Below are 22,968 nucleotides of genomic sequence, written 5' to 3' on the forward strand. Positions count from 1 at the left end.
ACTATTTTGAGACTGTGCCTTATAATCCAGTGCAACTTATGGTGCAGAAAATACGGTAGACAGGAGAGTAGATTAACTTCGGTGGACTTAAAATTTGAAAAATGTTGTAAAAAGACGTGTGACATCTTTTATTTTGCGCTTCAATTAAATATGAATCAATCGGTTCATGTGTGCTGCTTGAACTGAGGCACTACAGCGATCTGTAACACATTAAATCAGCACAAAACACTATTTATTGTTTGAATTTCTTAAAAAAGAAAAAAAGAAAAAAGGGGGGCCAAATTTAAAAGCTGAACACTTGTTTCATACCAGAAGTGACCTTCTCTGTCTTCTTCTGTCTGTGTGTTGTCAGTTTCCTCTTTGGTCCACAAAGAAGAACAAGGTGTGTACTGTGAGAGCAGCATGGCTTGTCAGACATAGCTACAGTATTTAAGGAGGGACGCTTGTTTTGCGAAGGGTCAGTTGATTGCTATGATCAAAGCTGATTTTTCAGCATCATTACTTCAGTCTTAAGTGTCATATGATCCTCCAGAAATCATTATAATATGCTGCTCTTTGCCAAATAAACACTTCTGATAAATATGAATGTTAAAAAAACAGCGCTGTTTTATATTTGTGTAAACTGTTTATAACAGCATAGAGTTTATTTATTTATTTTAAAGCTTGATTGTTATATAGACCCCAGACTTCTAAATGGTAATGTAGACTACATTTTTAAAAATAAATTCATATTTTTATTCAGCATGGACACATTAAATTAATCAAAAGTTAGTGTCAAGAAGAATTTTCTATTAGCAAAGAATTCTCTCTCTCTCTCTCTCATATTTGATAATAATCAGAAATGTTTCTTGAGCAGTAAATCATCATATTAAAATGATTTCTGAAGATCATGTGACACTGAAGACTGGAGGAATGATGCTGAAAATACAGCTGCACATCACAGGAATAAGTTACATTTCACCAAAAACTGCTATTTTAAATTGTAATATTATTTCAGAAATTGGTAAGGATAGCATTAGTGTATGTTTGGGGTAATCCTGCTAGTCATATGGATCAGTGTGCCTTGGAGATGTTGTTGGACAGGAGGTTTGCTCATCATGGGATGCAGAAGATCATCAAGCACTAGAAGAATATAGAAATATAACAAGCAATCTGTCACAGAGACAACAATATTCAGTATACAACGACAGTTTTATCTAAATAAACCAAGCAACTAGAAATGTAGAAAATAGAAAGAATATGTATTTAATAAATATCCTGAACAGTTTTTATCAATATTTGTTTATCATTAGACTAGATCAAAATGCGTTTGAACTGTGACTCTGATGTAATGACGTCACTGATTAACGGTAACGTTAGTGTATATTTAGGTTAAATAAATAAAAAAGCCTATTTTCAATCATCCATTGAAAAATGACCAGAAAATATTTTACAGAACTGTCAATGCCTCTCATCTACACATACATGTGTTATTAAAATCCCAAACTCTTCATAAAAGCTTAGTCTATGGAGTTAGCATACATTACCTCCTCTGATAAAGGTTCAGATGCTCACGGACTTGTTCGAAAACACTTAACCATTTCTATGAAGTAAATTCAACAGATGCTGGTCAAATACAAGCAAAAGAGATGTTAGGAACAGTGGCATATGATATTTGTGCAATTTTAATTTACTAAACTTACCGAAATCAGTGAAAACAGCAGCGAGACACGGAGCGTGCAGCTTGCCAGTGTTGTCGACCGCCCGTTTCCATGCCAACTCCCTCCGCTCCAGTGTTTGAATCTGAATGAACGCGCTCCAATGTTCAGCGCGCGCTCATTAAAACACGCAGAATTTACAGTAACACTCAATCCCCGATTAGCTCATTACAAAATCGGCTGTGTGCTCACAGTGTGTGTGTGTGTGTGTTCACTGCGTGTGTGCATTTCGGATGGGTTAAATGCAGAGCACAATCTGAGTATGGGTCACCATACTTGGCTGAATGTCACTTCACTTTCAAATTTGGTTTGTTTTCAGCTGCTATGAAAGGTTACATTTTTAGCGTGTTTTATCAGTTTATTGTAATTTCAAATCGCTTACATTGTATGTCTTATGAATTTCTGCAGCAACTCAGTTAACCAAAAATAACCTGCAGGGAACGTTCTAGAAACGTTCTCTTTAGGTTATAAAAAAAGCCAAAAAAAAAATAACCTGCAGGGAACGTTCTGGGAACATTCTCTTTAGGTTATAAAAAAATGCCAATAAATAACCTGCAGGGAACGTTCTCGGAACGTTCTCTTTAGGTTATAAAAAATTGCCAATAAATAACCTTGAGGGAACGTTCCCAGAACGTTCTCTTTAGGTTATAAAAAATGCCAATAAATAACCTGCAGGGAACGTTCTGGGAACGTTCTCTTTAGGTTATAAAAAAATGCCAATAAATAACCTGCAGGGAACGTTCTGGGAACGTTCTCTTTAGGTTATAAAAAATTGCCAATAAATAACCTTGAGGGAACGTTCCCAGAACGTTCTCTTTAGGTTATAAAAAAATGCCAATAAATAACCTGAAGGGAACGTTCCCAGAACGTTCTCTTTAGGGTACTAAAAAACAACCAATAGAGAACGTTCCCAGAACGTTCTTATTTGGGTCCCCCAAAAAATAACCAAACGGGAACGTTAGGGGAACGTTCTGTGTTAACTGGGCAGAAGCCGTGAAACGTTGTTTTCCGATATTTATTTCAGCAAACATTTAAAAAGATTTGTTTAATGTGAATCTTCTCCACTAGATGTCACAACAGAAAGCCTTTGTCACTCATTATTCAGTGGTCATCGTGGCGGAGATACTGTTGACAAGAGCCAAGAACAAAGTGAGATTTGCAATGCTCAGGTAAATTTTTTTATTAATACTACAAATCTGTGGAAGCATTTGACATCAAGCATAAAGGCGCCATAATTTCCAGAATAAATGAATGAATGAATGAATGAATGAATGGCAGATGGTGCAAAGCACTGTTTGTTTACACAAGCGTGGACTCGTTCATGGTGTTTTTAGCTTCTGTCGTCTCACTAAGAGGATATGAATACACGAATTTCATCCCCAGCTGCTCTGAGAGTCACTTCATTTGCATTTTATTGTTTAATTTGAGAAAACTATCATATCACATACACAGCAGCTGCAAGTTCCTCATGGCAAACCGTCAAAATAAAAGTTTAGATTAACGTAAAGAAACTGTCAATATATATATGACTATTTAGCAGTCTCAAGAATCAATGTGACAACAATGCTACTACTAATAAATATGAATAATTATTTACTTTTAAAGGAATAATCACATTTGTTTTCTTTTTAATTTTAACTGGAAACCTCAGTTGTGCAGCACTTTGTTTGCCAAAAATACAAGTTTTATTTTTCCTTTGATTAGGATACATTTTATAGTTTTATGCCTTCATCTGATAACCATAAAAAAATAAGAAGAACATTTTATATGGACCTATAATTTTTTTTAAAAAGGACCTTATAAAAAAAAAGTTTAAAATACAGGCTTATGGCTCTTAATTTCTTTTTATAAATTCACCATTTGTAAACTGATGTTTAATGTTAATTCTTTAGAAATTTCAATTGCATTTGTATAAAAACTATATTCACTGAATGTTAAAAAAAAAATTATATAGAAAAATTGAGAATCAAATCAAGTCGAGAGCTTGTGAATCGAATCTAATCGAATCGGGACATCTGGAGAGTCAAGGTGCCTTTCAGGAAAGGCCTTTCAGGCCATTTCTGCTGTAACCCATCAGAAGAGGCAAAAAGAATTGAAGACAACCCTTCCCTGCAGGACAAGTCCACACCTCAAAGAGAAGATCTAATCAGGATGAATGCCCCTTTTGTTGTCTTACAGAGAGGAGGGGATGTCTCGGACAAGCAAGAGGTATTGGGAGAATACAGAAAATCTTCTAATGTGACAGGTGAACACTCCTAATACTACTTAAATGACTATTAGTGCAGTGTTTATTTCAAAAAGCTACATGATGTTTGCACCAAAATTTTGGATTTCAGCGAACGTCATAACCACTACACGATGGAAACCTTGCTTCTAAAGATTTTTTGTACTTTCCACATAATCTTTAAATGTGACAGACGATGATACTAGTTCTACTAGATGTAAAAACAAAACAAAGAGACGTTTTGACCCCATACTCGTTTTTTCAATATCTGACCTAAAAGTGCATTTTGGGGGGGTGGGGGGGGGGGGCTGGGTGGTGCCTGGCAAAAATAACATGTAACTTTTTTGGGGGAAAAAATTAAAAAGCAAGGAGTTGATTTGACGATTTTAGGGTCCAGAATGATAACAAATACACAACAAAGAAGAAAAATGGCAGCATATTATAACCACTATACTACATAAACAATGACTACTTTGCCCTGAAGAAGGGGTTTTCAATCTACCCACTCTACTCTATTTTAAGAGAAAAGAGAGACATTTATCTCTGTAAAGCAGACAAGTCAAGCTGTTTAGTCTCTGTTTCCCTGGGTGTCCACTAGTGGGCTCACTTCCCCTTAGGCACTTCACCGTAGGCACTAGAATTCCTCTAGTCTTGTCCTGTCATCACAGTAATTGCACTCCTGTTAATTCACCAGGTGCAGTCACTTTATTGTCATTAGCCTCCCTATAAATACCAGTCTTTTCTTGTTGTTTGTATGGAGTCCTTACCCTTCGTGTATCTAGCCTTCTCGTCCTCCGAGATTCTTCCTTGTCTTCTCGTCCTCCCAGTTCCTGTTCCGTTCCCTTTCCTGTTCTCTCTTTTGTTTATTTGTTTTGGACTGATTGTTTGGTTTTGACCTTGGCTGTTTTTGACCACGATTTGGATTACCCCAATAAACATCTGCGATTGGATCTCTCTCTCTTCCTGTGTCTCTCTGGGTCATCTCCATCTCTGAGATCCAGCGGTATGTGTGTTCATATTTCCTCCCCAGTCACCGAGCGGGAGAAGAATGGTTTCGAGGGTACCCGCCTGGTCGTGATTCGTGGCACCAGGGGGGGTCGCTCAGGAATGAGTGGTCAAGATGAGGTCCGGCATCACTCTCCACTATGGCCCCCCGTCGACCCTGGGTTCGGGAGGAACGGATGGGAGCAGCCGTCTCACCATTATGGACAGAACGGGGAAAGAAAGCGCAAGTCTGCCGAGCCAGCACCGCTGCACAAGATGGGGGGGGGGGGGGGGCTGGGTGGTGCCTGGCAAAAATAATGAGGTCCGGCATCACTCTCCACTATGGCCCCCCGTCGACCCTGGGTTCGGGAGGAACGGATGGGAGCAGCCGTCTCACCATTATGGACAGAACGGGGAAAGAAAGCGCAAGTCTGCCGAGCCAGCACCGCTGCACAAGATGGGGGGGGGGGGGGGGGGGCTGGGTGGTGCCTGGCAAAAATAACATGTAACTTTTTTGGGGGAAAAAATTAAAAAGCAAGGAGTTGATTTGACGATTTTAGGGTCCAGAATGATAACAAATACACAACAAAGAAGAAAAATGGCAGCATATTATAACCACTATACTACATAAACAATGACTACTTTGCCCTGAAGAAGGGGTTTTCAATCTACCCACTCTACTCTATTTTAAGAGAAAAGAGAGACATTTATCTCTGTAAAGCAGACAAGTCAAGCTGTTTAGTCTCTGTTTCCCTGGGTGTCCACTAGTGGGCTCACTTCCCCTTAGGCACTTCACCGTAGGCACTAGAATTCCTCTAGTCTTGTCCTGTCATCACAGTAATTGCACTCCTGTTAATTCACCAGGTGCAGTCACTTTATTGTCATTAGCCTCCCTATAAATACCAGTCTTTTCTTGTTGTTTGTATGGAGTCCTTACCCTTCGTGTATCTAGCCTTCTCGTCCTCCGAGATTCTTCCTTGTCTTCTCGTCCTCCCAGTTCCTGTTCCGTTCCCTTTCCTGTTCTCTCTTTTGTTTATTTGTTTTGGACTGATTGTTTGGTTTTGACCTTGGCTGTTTTTGACCACGATTTGGATTACCCCAATAAACATCTGCGATTGGATCTCTCTCTCTTCCTGTGTCTCTCTGGGTCATCTCCATCTCTGAGATCCAGCGGTATGTGTGTTCATATTTCCTCCCCAGTCACCGAGCGGGAGAAGAATGGTTTCGAGGGTACCCGCCTGGTCGTGATTCGTGGCACCAGGGGGGGTCGCTCAGGAATGAGTGGTCAAGATGAGGTCCGGCATCACTCTCCACTATGGCCCCCCGTCGACCCTGGGTTCGGGAGGAACGGATGGGAGCAGCCGTCTCACCATTATGGACAGAACGGGGAAAGAAAGCGCAAGTCTGCCGAGCCAGCACCGCTGCACAAGATGGCCGCCAGCCCAGCGCCGCTGCGCAGAATGGCTGTCGACCCAGTGCCATTTTACAGGATGGCTGCCAACCCAGCACCACGAGGCAAGATGGACGCCAGCCCAGCGCCACAGCACAAGATGGCCGGCAGCCCAGAGCCACTGCACAGAATGGCCGCCGGTCCAGCACCACTGCCCATGATGGCTGCAGGTCCAGTGACACTGCACAAGATGGTCGTCAGCCCAGCGCCACGAGGCAAGATGGACGCCAGCACAGCGCCACAGCACAAAGTGGTCATCAGCCCAGCGCCACGATGCAAGATGGCCGCCAGCTCAGCGCCAACGCCCAAGATGGCCGCTGACACGTTTTTGGATTATTTCTCCATATGCTGTCAAAAATCCTAGAGATTCCCAGGAGTGTTCACGTCACGTCTGCTGATCCAGAGACTGTTCACGTCACGTCGAGTTGAGTCGAGTCATATTCCTGTTGATCCTCCAGAGTTGAGTCAGGTTCCAGTTGACCCTCCAGAGTCGAGTCACGTTCCAGTTGATCCTCCAGAATCAAGTCAGTTTCCTGTTGACCTTCCAGAGTCGAGTCAGGTGCCTGTTGATTTTCCAGAGTTGAGTCAGGTTCCGGTTGACCCTCCAAAGTCGAGTCAGGTGCTCATAGACCCTCCAGAGTCAGGGTTAGTCACCGTTGACCTTCCAGAGTCAGGGTTAATCACCGTTGACCTTCCAGAGTCAAGGCTAGTTCCTGTTGACCTTCCAGAGTCGAGTCAGGTGCCCGTTGACTTTCCAGAGTTGAGTCAGGTTCCGGTTGACCCTCCAAAGTTGAGTCAGATGCTCGTGGACCCTCCAGAGTCGAGTCAGGTGCTCGTGGACCCTCTAGAGTCAGGGTTAGTCACTGTTGACCTTCCAGAGTCAGGGCTAGTCACCATCAACTTTCCAGAGTCAGGGTCAGTCACTGTTGACCTTCCGGAGTCAGGGCTAGTTCTTGTTGACCTTCCAGAGTCGAGTCAGGTGCTCGTGGACCCTCCAGAGTCAGGGTTAGTCACCTTTGACCTTCCAGAATTAGGGCTAGTCACCGTTGACCTTCCAGAGTCAGGACTAGTCACCATTGACTTTCCAGAGTCAGGGCTAGTCACCGTGAACTTTCCAGAGTCAAGGCTAGTCACCGTTGACCTTTCAGAGTCAAGTCACTGGTGATCTTCAAGGACAGAGTCAAGTCACTGGTGATCTTCAAGGACAGAGTCAAGTCACCGGTGATCTTCAAGGCTGAGTCAAGTTCTTCATGGGAGAATTCAAGTCACCAGTGATCTTCATGAACAAAGAAACGCCATGAGAGTACCAGAGTCTCTTCATTTCTCTGTTGAACTGTCGGAGCCTCTCCACGTCTCTGAGGAACTACCAGAGCCTCTCCACGTTTCTGCTGAACTATCAGAGCCTCTCCACGTCTCTGATGAACTACCAGAGCCTCTCCACGTTTCTGCTGAACTATCAGAGCCTCTCCACGTCTCTGATGAACTACCAGAGCCACTCCACGTATTGGCTGATCTACCAGAGTCTCTCCTTGCCTCTGCAGAACTTCCAGAGCCTCGTCACGTCTCAGTCGAACTCTCTTAGCATCTGACTGATCCTGTTGTGGCCACGGAGGCAACCCTTAACTTGTTCATGTTCTTTGTTTCAGACTTGCCCAATCAGACTTGTCCTCCTGTTCATTCGACCACATGGATGTGGTGGTCTTCTGTTGCGCCCTGGGGGGCGTTTGTTTTGGCCGCACGGATGTGGTGGTCTTCTGCTCCGCCCTGGGGGCTGTCTGTTTGGACCGCACAGATGTGGTGGTTTTCTGCTCCGCCCTGGGGGCATCTGGTTCGGCCGCACGGATGTGGTGGTCTTCTGCTCCGCCCTGGGGGGCGTCTGGTTCGCCTGCACGGATGTGGTGGTCTTCTGTTACACCCTGGGGGGCGTCTGATTCGGCCGCACGGATGTGGTGGTCTTCTGCTCCGCCCTGAGGGTGGCGTCTGGTTCGGCTGCACGTATGTGGTGGTCTTCTGCTCCACCCTGGTGGGCGTCACGTGATGTCCTTCTTGGACTTGTGTTTTTGTGTTTGTTTTTTTCTTCTTCTGTCTGTTTTCCTCCTATAGACCTGGCCCTCCGTCCCTTCCCCTGATCCTCCGCCGGTCCACTTCCCTCCTGGGTTTCTTGTCTGTGTCTTTCTTTCTGTTTCCCTCTAAGGACCTGGCCCTCCGTCCCTCCCCCTGATCCTCTGCCAGTTCACCTCCCTCCTGGACTCCTTGTTTTGTGTTGTACTCATCTTGTCTCTGTATCCCCATTTTACCTGGTCGTCTTGTCTCTGTTTCCTCATTTTACCTGGTCATCTTGTCTCTGTTTTACCATTTTACCTGGCCCTCCGTCCCTCCCCCTGGTCCTCCGCCACTCCACCTCCCTCCTGGTCTCTTTGTGTCTTTGGTCTTCCCTTGGGTTCGGGTGGAGCATCTGGCAGCTGCTCCGTGGAGGAGGGGGTAATGTCACGCTGTCTAGTCTCTGTTTCCCTGGGTGTCCACTAGTGGGCTCACTTCCCCTTAGGCACTTCACCGTAGGCACTAGAATTCCTCTAGTCTTGTCCTGTCATCACAGTAATTGCACTCCTGTTAATTGTACCAGGTGCAGTTATTTATTGTCATTAGCCTCCCTATAAATACCAGTCTTTTCCTGTTGTTTGTATGGAGTCCTTACCCTTCGTGTATCCTGCCTTCTCGTCCTCTGAGATTCTTCCTTGTCTTCTCGTCCTCTGAGTTCCAATTCCGTTCCCTTTCCTTTTCTCTCTTTTGTTTATTTGTTTATTTGTTTTGGACTGATTGTTTGGTTTTGACCTTGGCTGTTTTTGACCACGATTTGGATTGCCCCAATAAACATCTGCGATTGGATCTCTTTCTCTCCCGGTGTCTCTCTGGGTCACGATCGTCACAAGACATTGGCCCTCAAAGAAGCAATTGTAAAAATGTTGTTTCCACCCAGTCTAGAACCAGGGACCTTTGAGGTGTTAGGCAACTCAAAGCCTTATATTTTTCTTAGTCACTGCCCTTGGGGAACTAAAGGGGGGTCATGAAAGTTGAATAAAACTCAATAATTAAATTGGTTTACTTAAATGTCATGTGACTATTAACCAACATCAGAGAAACATAAACGTGAAATTCACATGTTGTTAAATATTGAAATATAAGCTTAAAATGTCATGGGGTACTTCAAGTATGTATTTTAGGTCCAATAAGTTTTGGGTCAGAACTTCTTGTGTTTAAATTTTATTGAATCAAACAGTATAGTAGAGATTGTTTCTGAAACCCTATCAAATCAACAGTTTGTAGAATGATATACAATAAAATTGGCAAATGTTTCCGCCCGGTTTCGAACCGGGGACCTTTCGCGTGTGAGGCGAACGTGATAACCACTACACTACGGAAACTCTGCCAGATGTCTCATTTTATGAAATTCAACATTACTGATAATTGCCCTTCACCAATTTTATACTTTTGGTCCATACCTACAAATAAAGTTCTTAAATATTTCAAAATATAAAGATGTAGCCATAAGAAGTTGTTTTGACCTATAACTCATAAACCTAATATATTTAATGAAACTACCCCCCCTCCCCCCTCTAAAAATTTCAGGTTATGTTTTAACAATTTAAGGACAAGTGGACTACACACGTTCACGTTTATTTAAGTGTTTTACTTTGATCTAGTTTCATGAACTCACAAACCCCCTGAAGTTCTTCGATAATGCCCCAGGCAATGATAGTGAGGTCAGCAGCTGTTTCCGTAGTGTAGTGGTTATCACGTTCGCCTAACACGCGAAAGGTCCCCGGTTCGAGACCGGGCGGAAACAAGTTTTTAGATTTGTTTTTTTGGGGGAAAAATTGCTACAGAGTTGTAGAGGCAGTGTGTCTATTATTGCTGAGTTGGTTTGGACAGATGGTGAGTCCTCTTACAAGGCATAGTAGTTTGCTTAGGTTTATTTAGGGCTGCAGGATAAATAGAAAAACGATTTGGTGGTTGCCTGTGATTTTTTATGCACTGTTTGTCAGTGAAGTATGGTTCCATGTTAGATGTTGCTGCATCTAAAAGCCAGAGGGCACTGTTTCACAGAAACTCCAAATATGACCCGCAGAAGAAGTGCCATAACACATGTAGTTCCAGGAAATCCCTATGGACATCTCTCTATCACTGTTCTTTAAGCCTTCTGAGGTATTTTCATTATAATAAAGTAGGGCTGCTTGATTATGGCAAAAATCATTATCGCGGTTATTTTGCTCAATATTGTAATCACAATTATTTAACACAATTATGAGGGATTGATTTACTTAAAGATAGTGATACATAATGTAATAAACCTAAACAGGAGGGTTAATGTTGTGGCTATAGGAATCTACTCTATAGAGCAAGCAGCACCACAGGGGTAGAAACAATAATCTTTCTTATATATACTTCAGGCAGTTACCAAACATGTCAGACTGGGTCAGGTTCTGGAAGTCCCACGCACTAATTTTAAGCAATCTAGGTGAACAACCCCACCATGGAACATGCTACACAGAGAACCGCAATAACTAAATCATAAAAAAAACTAGCGCACATACAATAAATAGGCAAAAACTATGAAACACATATCACCCCCGCAGGACACGGTAACACGTTCACACAGCACGTAACCTTCACACCCAAGATGCCATCATACTGCCACATAAGAGTTCAGTTCATCATAACCCCCTCACCCCTGAAATGGCTATACTGCTAGATTTGAAATTATACACCCACACACACACACAAAAAGTTAAACTCTTAACTCTCCCGGGATGCGAGACCCTCACCCGGGAAGGAGGGGGAGGTTTAGCGCTGGTTGGTAGAGGGGAGAAAGCAGACACTAGTCCAGTGCTCGTGAGGCCTCCGACTGTAGCGGAAAAGGAGCACCCCTTTTCTGAGAAGCCGCGCCGCCCAACGCACTCCTATACCCGGCCTTATCTACAGGTTAGCCCACTAAGCTATCTTCACAGCCGTCAGCCTTAAACAGCATGCGAATGGCACCCAACCCCCAACCTTGAGTTTAGCAAAGACACTGCTTCCCAGAGCCCCACACGCTTCGCTGTGCCTTTCTATTTATTGTTCTCTCTCCTCCTTCACGCTCATCAATGGTCAGGTGCAACAATTATTTAACTCAACCCCCTCTTCCCTCAAATCCCTCCCCCACCACACACAACAGTCATAACAATTCACTTCATTACACTCCCCCCACCCATAAGGCAGACTCGTCCTCGAGTCAAATTCACAACATCTCATAGTCCAGGGACCACACCGGTGCCCTTCTTGATTGTCTTGGATGTAAGTCTTTGGATAATGTTGCACCTTGTTGGACCTCCCCGGTCACTGGAACTTGGCCAGTCATGGATGGTTGCATATGCCCCATGTGTGACCAATTCTCCTTCAGAATAATATTGGAAATGTGCTCTGAAGTCATTGTCTCCCTTCTGCTTCACCGCAGCTCTTAACTGATGGCCCTTTACCGCCTCTACCACTGTAGACAATGTCTCCAACAGTCTAGCCACATACTCTGACGTGGAAGAGAATATTTCCCCTCCACCAAAATTAAGCATAACATCGACAGGAAGGACTATCTATTTCCCAAAACCACTTTGTAGGATTTAAACCCAGTACTGGAGTGAACGCTGCTTCTTTAAGCCATCATCACATATGGCAACAGGATATCCCAGTTAGCTTGGTTATCATCTACAAACAGAGACGACATAGAGGCCAGTGTTCTGTTAAACCTTTCAACCATCCTATCCGATTGAGGATGCTACGGTGACATCCTGGACCCACAATCCACACACTCATGACACCATTGCTTCACATCCCCAAACCAGCCCAGCCAATAAAACCGATCTTTCACTTTTGCTTGTAATTTCTGTATTCCCAAATTTCCACCCGTAACATCATTATGCAACTGTCTTAAGATGTCTGACACCATTACAGTGGGAATAACCACCTGGACCTGGTTTGCGGCATCCAAGTTCAATGGAGGAAACCTCACCAACTGGGAGCCCTGCATTTGTAACTAGGACCATACTGGTGCATACTTTTGTAGATCATCCGGTGGTTGCTACCCAGTCCCTCCCCAGCTCATCCCCTTACCCCTACTGGGGTTACATTGGGAGGCACATTTTGTACTGCAGCTATTACAGGCGCCTCTCGTGTCAGTGGGGCTGGCTCCATGGGTACTGGAATTTGACATGTAAGCAGGCAGCCTAGAAAGCGTATCAGCATTAGCATGCCCTCGTCCAGGTTGCTCGTGTCGTTGCTAACTGCTCCACCCATCTGGCTTACTGTCCCTTGGTTTATGGTGTTTCCTTTATCTATACACCTTTTACCTGTTTATTTATTATTCTCAGGTAGGTAAGGAAAGTCGACTCTGGACAAAACTATAAGCATTCCGAAAGTACTTACAATTTTCTCAGAAGACTTCCCTGTGGTCAGTTCTTGCTTATGGCTCTTAAATTACTACTCTTGCAGACCATAACTTGTCAATAATAAACTACAAGTTGTATTAAAGGTAACAAAAGTTACATCAAAGTACAATAGTAAAGTTACAAAATCAAGGTATAATCAGCTGGTATCAGGCGTCGAGGAATACTGTGCTTGTTCAGTATCCGTCCGTCGAGTCTCTCTCTCAGTCTTTTATACACAGATGTCGAACGCTGGTTCTTCTGATGTCATCACCTGGAGTGCTGCCAACTCCTCTGCCGAGGCTTTCAGTTGTTTACTTCGCATTGCTTTAGCCCTTTTCCTCTTCTTTTTCCTCTTAACCATCTATGAAATACACTTTAACTACTATATTGTCCATTTATCATAAAAACTATTTCTAATAAGTAAGTGTTTCTACTCTAAATCAGTCACTACATACATTTCATCCAAGTAAGCAGTTTTCCTAATGTTAGTGAAGTTACACAATACATTTTCCATATAGCATTAATCCCAGGGTTACATCTTTGTACTTAAGAAAAAGCATTATTACTACTTAGGTTACAGTATATCTGTTCATAGCAAATTAAGCATTAATCAAGACAGTACAACTGCAAAATCATCATCTCCATTAACACCCTCTAAGCCCTGGAAATTATGCAGCCACCTCAAGGAATTATGATCAGTTCACAGGACAAATTCCTTACCCAAAAGGCAATTTCTATCTATTTAAAAGGTCTTTCAAAACTGTGCGAAAATCAAAAATTCTCTGATCTATGCTGGTCATAGTTTGGATTCTAAGACTCTGTCAATAAATACATAGTCTTTTTATTTATATTTTCTATTAATTACTTTTTATTTCTGTTTTCTATCTGTAAGTTATTTAGATTCATTTATATATATATTATATATATATTATATTATATATTTATATATATAGGCTATAAATTATTATATATATATTATTTTTTTATCAGTATGTACAAACACCCTTTAGTTCCCCCACAAATCCCTAGGACAGTTTGAGACCGGGTGGAAACAAGATTTGTTGATCAGCATCGATTCTTTGGCCCAATTCACATGGTAATTGTTTCTAATGAGGGATGTAAGGTGTTTTCAACATTTGCAGGGGCTAGTCAGTGATTTTATTGCTGTCTGAATCCAAAAGTGTTGTAAATCCTTTTTGCAAACAGTCAAACACTGTACCACAACTGTTGCGCTTTGCAGTAATGTACATGGACACTTTCATTATTGAAATGTTGGAAACGGTTTACTAGAACAATACTTTAGTATTGTTGCATTTTTCAGTATTTTGGCATCCATCAAAAGCTTAAAATTGGTGAGGAATGCTTTATCACATTAGAAGATTTTTTGAAAAAGAGAAGAAAAAATTTGCATCGAAGTTTCCACAGTGTAGTGGTTATCATGTTAACCTCAAGTTGTGTGGCCGAAAATGGTTAAGCCTAGCATCATGGTAGTGCTTAACAGTACAGATGCAATATATTTTTGGCCACACACAGATTTCAAGGTGCGGTTTCATATTTTCTTTGGCAGGGTATTTAAGAGGCACACAGTCATCTTTCAATCATTCACAGCATTTGAGGTCTATGCATTAGTGATGCGCGGGCAGGTCATTAAAAACAAAATTTAATCAATTTATGTTGCGTGCAATTTAGTGGTGGAAATTTTTATTCTTTCAAGAGATTTGTTCATTTTCAGTTTGTTTACCAAAATTATTTGTTCTGATTCGTTCACTGATTCGTTCAGTGATAATTTCTTCATATTACACAAATATGCCACAGCAGGTGGGCGAAAAACAGTGTCTTATGTGTTACGTCTTAAGTCAATGAACGTATTTACTTGTGGCAAAAACTGATTTGGCTTTATTAAAATGTGTGCATAATCACATTAAATAAATAATCTAAATAAGTTGTTCAGATGAACAAAGCACAAGGCTTTCTTGCATAATTAACATTTTAATTGTTTGGTCAGACAGTTCATTTATAATATATTCACATTAATTAATCGGGGATTAAACGTGGAGTAATGTTCTGTATGCTAAATATGAAAACAAGTGTATTTGCACAGTACCTATAACTGTGCCGTGTATCTGCTGATTGCTGATCGAGATTTACATGCTTGGCCCACTAACCTGGTATCCGGTACTATATATATATATATAATTTTTTTTTTTGATGACTCCCCTCATCCCCTGAGGTAACAACACCTATAATGAAGGGGTTTTATATACAGAAGTCAACAGACAACCTTATGAAAATGTTTATGCCTTATACTGTGTTCTTTTAGTACTCAAGAGTCTGAAGCCAGAAGAGCATATTAAGTGTTGTTCACTGTATTTGTATTTTTACCGAGCCGAGTATGTGCGTTTCACACACCCTCTCCGGCCACATTGAATTGTTGACACTGACAGCGGAAAAAAAAAAGTGACACATGCGCTTTTCACTTGTAAAACTCAAGGGTGTATGGGTAATGTAGTCTCTGCTCTCGGTGGGACGAATTAGGAAGCGCGCATTGTGAAGGGCGCTCTGAAAAGCGGCAGCGCCGGCAAAGGATTAAAACCTCTATTAAAACAGATGTGCAAATGAGCATACCGGTACGCTAAAAGCATGTTCTGGGCGCACGGAGAGGTGGCGGTACGCTAAAGAGCTATATTTGGAAGTGGCGGTACTGAGTACCGGTGTGTACCGGCCCACTTAAAGCACTGCCTGGTATACTCTCAATCATTTCGTTCACGAATGAACTACAGGTGCTGGTCATACAATTAGAATATCATCAAAAAGTAGATAAATTTCACTAATTCCGTTCAAAAAGTGAAACTTGTTTATTATACTCATTCATTACACACATATTGATATATTTCAAATGTTTATTTCTTTTAATTTTGATGATTATAACTGACAACAAAGGAAAATCTCAAATTCAGTATCTCAGAAAATTAGGATATTCTGTAGGCTACACAATCATGAAGAAGACTGCTGATTTGACAGTTGTCCAAAAGAAGTAGGGCAAGACACAAAAGGTCATTGAAAAGAGGCTGGCTGTTCACAGAGTTCTGTGTCCAAGCACATTAATAGAGAGACAAAGGGAAGGAAAATATGTGGTAGAAAAAAAGTGTACAAGCAATAGGTATAACCGCACACTGGAGAGGATTGTGAAACAAAACCATTAAAAAATGTGGGGGAGATTCACAAAGAGTGGACTGCAGCTGGAGTCAGTGCTTCAAGAACCACTAGGCACAGACGTATGCAAGACATGGGTTTCAGCTGTCGCATTCCTTGTGTCAAGCCACTCTTGAACAACAGACAGTGTCAGAAGCGTCTAAAGACAAAAAGGAATGGAGTGGTCCAAAGTTATGTTCTCTGATGAAAGAAAATGTGCATTTCCTTAGGAAATTAGGGTCGCAGAGTCTGGAGGAAGAGATGAGAGGCACACAATCCACCTTGCTTGAGGTCCAGTGTAAAGTTTCCACAGTCAGTGATGTTTTGGGGTGCCATGTCATCTGCTGGTGTTGTTCCACTGTGTTTTCTGAGGTACAAGGTCAACACAGCCATATACCAGGACGTTTTAGAGCACTTCATGCTTCCTGCTGCTGACCAACTTTATGGAGGTGCATATTTCACTTTACAACAGGACTTGGCACCTGCACACAGTGCCAAAGTTATCAGTACCTGGTTTAAGGACCATGGTAACCCTGCTCTTAATTGGCCAGAAAACTCACCTTAACCCCATACAAAATCTATGGGGTATTGTGAAGAGGAAGATGTGATATGCCAAACCCAACAATGCAGAAGCAGCCTGGGGTCTCATAACACCTGAGCAGCGCCACAGACTGATCGACTCCATGCCACGCCGCATTGCTGCAGTAAATTCAGGCAAACGGAGCCCCAAATAAGTATTGAGTGCTGTACATGCTCATAGTTTTCATGTTTATACTTTCAGTTAGCCAAGATTTCTAAAAATCCTTTCTTTGTATTGGTCTTAAGTAATATTCAGATTCTCTAAGAAACTGAATTTGGGATTTTCCTTAGTTGTCAGTTATAATCATCAAAATGAATGTCACTTCACTCACTATAAAATGAAAAGAAATAAACATTTGAAATATATCAGTCTGTGTGTAATGAATGAATATATTGTACAAGTTTCACTTTTTGAATGGAATTTGTGAAATAAATCAACTTTTTGATGATATTCTAATTATATGACCAACACCTGTGTGTGTGTATATATATATATATATATATGCATGAATGACCAATCTTGACTGAAGATTGGTCATTCCTTAAAAATTTCTAATTTTATTAGACAAATTAAAATAATGAATAAGATAAACTCACAGGTCCCCAAATACCCACTCTCCATGTGTGTGGGGCTGGACAAGGCAGCATAAAGCAGTGCAAGATATCCCCCAGGAGGGGTGTTAGGGCATTCTAATGAAGCGTTAAGACTATACTCATAATTATCAATCCCAGCGTGAACCTCACTGCAGGACACCAGCCTCATCTGTTACCCCCGACCACAGGTGACTGAGCACTAAAATGGAAAACGGCCTTGATGGAAATGAAACCAAAACCACAGAGTCTATAACTTTACTGTAAATTATCATTGTAAATGGTGAATCATATGTGCACTTTACAAATTGCATCTGATTATTTATTCATTATCTATTAATAGAACATAGAACTTAAATCGACGAATTATTTCCAAATATATTTTTCTAAATAATTTCATTACTTCCTGTCTCTCTCACCTCAGACCATTCTCCTGTAATCCAGATGAACTCACAGGGTTGTAAGATACAAGTTTACTTATCATCTGGTATACTTTTATACATATAGTGGGTCTCATGCTCCTTATCCAAACTCACCGCTGCTTGAACCTTGTATCCAGAACCGCATGTTTTGCTGCTCTAAAGTAAAGGAAATCCAGAAAAGTGATCACCAAATTCTAGCAAGGAGGATAATAGTGGTAGTAATTTGATCAGCTATGATAAGGAATGAGCAAAAATTACATCACAACTTCAGGGTCTTTTATGTGTGTACTTTTCTGTTTGAAAACTACATAATTTGTATTTTGGTGGACTTAAAAGTAGAGTTCAGCATTAGCTAATATAATGTATGATGAATGCTAACCTGGACCGTAATCTCTACCATAGGGTTAACTTAAAATGCAGAGAATGTAAAGGAAGTGGGAAGAGAGGTACCTGTTTCTGGGAATCCTGTCGTATGCGTTACATTTTTGACAGTGAGCAGCTCCAAGCTTTGTGTGAGGCAACTTGGCCCCTCAAGCATCCGACAGGCAAAGTGAGCTAATCTAATAGGCTCCAGCTGCCTGTGTTTGCTGTGAAGGGGGGAGAAGTGGAGGTGTTCTCTAGAACAGTTTTCTCAACTAATTACACTTCCTTTTAGTGCTGTGATTCCATGCTGCTAGATGACCCAGTTTTGAGTTTGTTCTCTGAAAAGTTTTTTTCTGTAGATCAGTGGTTCTTCTCAGCCTTGTGTGCATTTCCCAAAAGCAACTATGGTTGCAAGTTCTGTCATTACCAATAGAGTTCAATGGAACTTACCACCATAGTTCAGCTAGCAATGCTTTTGGGAAAAGCACCCCTTTTTGATTCAAAGACCCCACAGCTGTCCAACACAATATTCAAAGGCCCACATATAATATAATATTACCAGAGCTACTGTTAGCAGAAACTGGAAGTTACTACATGATTTCAGAAGTTCATAGTTATAATTTATATATATATTTATATATATAAAATAGAGTAAATGTCTGAAATTTATTTTATGTTATATAGAAGAAAGAACAACCTTGTGAGGGTGAGGGTGATTCAATTATGAAAGATTTTTTCATTTTTAGGTGAACTATCCCTTTAAAGAAAAACTAAAAACGTACAGAGCTGAGGGCACTAAAAAGTAGGCGGTCACTATTGTGCTCTATTACATTTTGCCCGTATAATCTCAGATGCTTGAGATAGCCTGCTTTCTTATACTCACACACACTTGCTGCTGCTCATGCACACTCATTTCATTCACACTCTTTTTCATACATATTCACCTCTTGCCAGTCTCCTTTGCCTCATCGGTAGTGGGAGACACAATCAGTGACCTGACAAGGCTGGGTAGAGGGTGGACAAATGAGACGGGAACATTTAGGCTCCGTCTTGTGCTCGTCACCACTGACACAAGAAACTTCATGATGCTGCAGTCCATTCCCACACGATGATGAACACTGCGGAGAATGACAGGTGGGTTAATGGAACTCATCAATTCTACATTTCTGTCATCTGTTTACATACTGTAACAGCCTTAACAAATCACAGCTGTCCTCTAGTTTGTTCAGACAGTGATTACTTCCTCTGAATATCATAAATCAAAATGTGATGACAGGTACGGATGGGATTACGATGAAGAGAATACCCAGTCTGTTGAGAGGTTTGCACGATCCTGCTCTGTTAAATCTCAGAGAAGTGCTGCTGTACCTGAATGTTTTTCAGCTGAGGCCACTGGAAAACCAAGAATGGGGTAAAAGTTGAACTAATGTCTGGATCATGTGTTTTACAGACAACGTTTTGTAAATGTGACAAGCCTAGGTGGGGTTTTCACTACATGAATGCCATCCAAATGCAGGCAAAAGGTAAAAGAGAGAAGAAAAGGAATTCAACTCTTCCATAAAAATAGCCAACTAGTATTTTTGGCAAACAAATCCTGCCAGTTTACTTTAACTTTCATTTCACCATATCTTCCAGTCTGCTTGTGGTTAACACAAAAGATGAAGTTTTACATGAGTTTAAATGTTGGTCATAGTGTGTAGATCATGCTGGGTCATTTGTGCATGTGTATTTGGTTGCTGATTGGAAATGTTGTTGCATTGCATAATATTAAGAATATGTCATGCAGAGATATTCCATGTATGCGAGTAATTTTCATAGAAAAAGAGAGATTTTGACTGCTACTATGTATCCCATTGAGAAATATATTAAAACTGTGAGAGGACTCTGCACATCTCACTCTCTGGATTTTATTGCGTTTGGAAAAACAGTACTATATTCATTTTAAATTGTTTTTTTCATATATTATTTTGGTTTTGGTGGGGCGGTAATGTTTCTTTGAGAACCAAATCAGCATATTAGAATGATTAATCACTTTGTAATGGCTGAATTGTAATGAAAATTCATCTTTTAAATTTACATTAAAGTTATATTTAAAAATGCATTGCTTATTAAAACAAACATATAGTAATAATATTTCACTTTGTACAGATTTTACTGTACTATTGATCAAAAACACGAATCTACGGACCCCATAGTTGTAATGGTAGACTATATATACACGCACAGTCTTATATCTCCACAACTTACGGCCTTCCAATTGGAGCACCTCCCACCTCTGCAGCGCCTTTGCTTTTGTGGGAGGGACAGGTGTAGGCAGTTCTCTTCTGGAAAAAGCTGGCTCCAGTGACTGACACGAGGCACATTTTGGTACTTGTATCCTCTCCCACAGGACAAAGAGCACTGCAAGAAGGGGGAAAAAAGCTAGTGAAATCCAACTGCTTGATGAACACAAGCTTAATTAGTGTGTCATTTGTGGTGATTATGTTTGATTATGAAGCTGATTATGTCTAAATAGCCTATGTGAATTTATGGGTATGTCAAAGTAAACAACAGAATAAATCAATCCTGTGGTAATCATTGTAATTAAGGTTAAATTTATTACAATTTTGATAGTACATCATGTTGTGTGGAGAATTAGTATATGGACATTTACAGAGTAAGACCAACAACATAATATATTATATACAATGAAAACAGCATAACCAAATCATAATCATTTACAGTATAAAAAGGGGAAAGAAAGTGTCTCTGAATCATAGTGAATTACAGTCGCTACAACTGCTTGCTGAGCCGAAGAAACAGTGACATATTTTCTGGCACCAGTGGATGAAGAGAAAAAAGAGAGAGGCTTCCCTGGACCCCAGGAGAGGAGAGGAATGGATATGATGTGACAAGTCTAAAGTTGAATGAGTCCATTCCCAGCATGCATTTATGAAATACAGGAACTAGGAGAACAGAAACTCCCCAACTGGATAATTGTGTTCCTGGGGATACTTTTTCAAGCAAGTCAGTATGTCACATTTGTATTTAAGGTGTACATTTCCAAACATTACTTTTGTCAATAAATGTAATAATCTGCACAAGGAGTCTGACAGCAGAAAGTGCTTCACACAGAGATCTGATCTCCCCATCATCCAGTCTGTCTGGAATAAAATAACAGAACAAACTGAGACAGAATAAATCCGGAAGAACTGTGGAAAAGTCTCCAAAACGCTTCAAGAAACCTGTGCTCGCAAAGCTAAAATTTTTAGGCACTTGTGTGAAAATGCTGCAAAGTGAGGATGCAGTCAAAAATACTGCCATAAATAGATATTATTAATTAACTTCTATTAACTTAACTAAATTACATTAAAACATTTGGTGTGACCACACTATGCATTAAAAAAACCTTTTGTCCTAGGTGCACTTGAGCATTGTTTTTCAGGTAGCTTTGCGGGTAGGTTTCTTGAAGTGTCTTGGAGACATTGCCACAGTTCTTCTGGACTTAGTCTGTCTCAGTTTGTTCTGTTATTTTATTCCAGACAGACTGGAAGATGGTGAGATCAGATCTCTGTGTGGAGCACTGGCTGTTGTCAGACTCCTCCTGCAAACAAAAATCTCACTGGATTATTACATTTGCTGGCAAAAATAATGTTTGGAAACACAAACTGATATTATACTGACACAATACAGCAAAAGATAGAAATAACTGACTTAAAACCATTTTTTGTTGGTGAAACAAGTGGCCTAAGACTATACTATACTAGTGGCCTAAGACTTTTGCACAGTAATGTGTGTGTGTGTTTGTATGTATGTGTGTATATATATATATATATATATATATATATACACACACACACACACACACACACACACATTTACAAATATTTACAGTTCAACTGAATATGTATTATACCAAATGCAATACCAACAACATAGACAGCTATATCAAAATAATTATTTGAAAAAGTCACATAAAAAATATAAAAGTACACATTTATCTCTAAAGCAAAACCCCCATGTACCACTGTAATAATGATCCACTTTAATAAGTCATCCAGAGCCCTAGATATTGTCTCATGATAAATCATACACTTGCTTACTCTGGTTCAGAATATTACAGTATGTGTGAGGATGTGTGTGTGTGTGTATATATATGTATATATAGCTACATAATCTTTTAGGAATCCAATGCAGTTACAAGTATGAAAGATGCATACTTTTAGTTGAATGTGAGTGTGTAAAGGTCTCTTTAGTTGATATGAAACATCAATAAACTTACATTTACAAAATGTTATTACAATCTTGGTGCTGATTTCTGTAATCAGATCTAAAGCACTTAAAATGGCTTTTTGACATTTGAAATGGATTTTACATACAGCAATAACAGTGTGTGTGAATATTTAGGGGCCATATCAAAAATTCTGTTTATTTTCATATGGCAAGACATTTCATTTCAGTCGCAGTTAAGGTGAGGAAAGCTGCCATACTGTTGTTCAAAATGTATGTACCTTGTTAAACGAATGCACCACTGATTTAAAGAGCGCAAATTACCAGTGTTTCCACCCAAAGGCATTGCGATGCAGGCTCATTAACTTAAAAATTCCCTCCATCTAAAAACCACCCACAATCTTGACATGCACAAGCTTTGCTTCCCAGAGTGAACAACATTTCCAAATTTCATCAAACTGACAATGGAAAACTAAAATGCAACTGATAAATGTATATATGAGATTTTTTGCCAAAATGAACAAAACATCTGTATATTTGTGATGCTAATAAAAAAACATGTTCAAAACAAATGTTCCAGTGAATGACATCTGAATGAAACATATTAATTAAACAATTAAAACAGAAGTGTAACTGTAAAGCCACTCTTAACAGTTAATGATCAGATTAAACCAACTTTTTGGGGGGAGGGGGCTTTTTGAACTATGCAAAATTGCTTGCCACAAATGATTTGTACAGGCATATCACTTGGCCACGTGCCTCAATACATTCCAATGTTAGAACTTCAAAGTAACAAACTGGA

The 22,968-nt window shown here is 40.5% G+C and overlaps 1 long non-coding RNA gene and 2 other non-coding genes across 3 annotated transcripts; 1 reads left to right on the plus strand and 2 right to left on the minus strand.

Annotated features, from left to right (window-relative positions):
• Positions 1–861: 861 nt before the first annotated feature.
• LOC128022400 (uncharacterized) lies at positions 862–2,188 on the minus strand. Its single transcript, XR_008185910.1, has 3 exons — positions 1,683–2,188; positions 1,527–1,582; positions 862–1,122 (listed from the first exon to the last, which is right to left on the minus strand). It is a non-coding gene; the product is annotated as an uncharacterized LOC128022400 (long non-coding RNA).
• Positions 2,189–9,704: 7,516 nt separating this feature from the next.
• trnav-cac (transfer RNA valine (anticodon CAC)) lies at positions 9,705–9,777 on the minus strand. The gene has a single exon. It is a non-coding gene; the product is annotated as a tRNA-Val (tRNA).
• Positions 9,778–10,126: 349 nt separating this feature from the next.
• On the plus strand, positions 10,127–10,199 carry trnav-aac (transfer RNA valine (anticodon AAC)). The gene has a single exon. It is a non-coding gene; the product is annotated as a tRNA-Val (tRNA).
• The last annotated feature ends 12,769 nt before the right edge of the window (positions 10,200–22,968 follow it).

This window comes from Carassius gibelio, chromosome A11, assembly GCF_023724105.1.
Source record: "Carassius gibelio isolate Cgi1373 ecotype wild population from Czech Republic chromosome A11, carGib1.2-hapl.c, whole genome shotgun sequence".
In the NCBI taxonomy this organism is placed as follows: Eukaryota; Metazoa; Chordata; class Actinopteri; order Cypriniformes; family Cyprinidae; genus Carassius; species Carassius gibelio.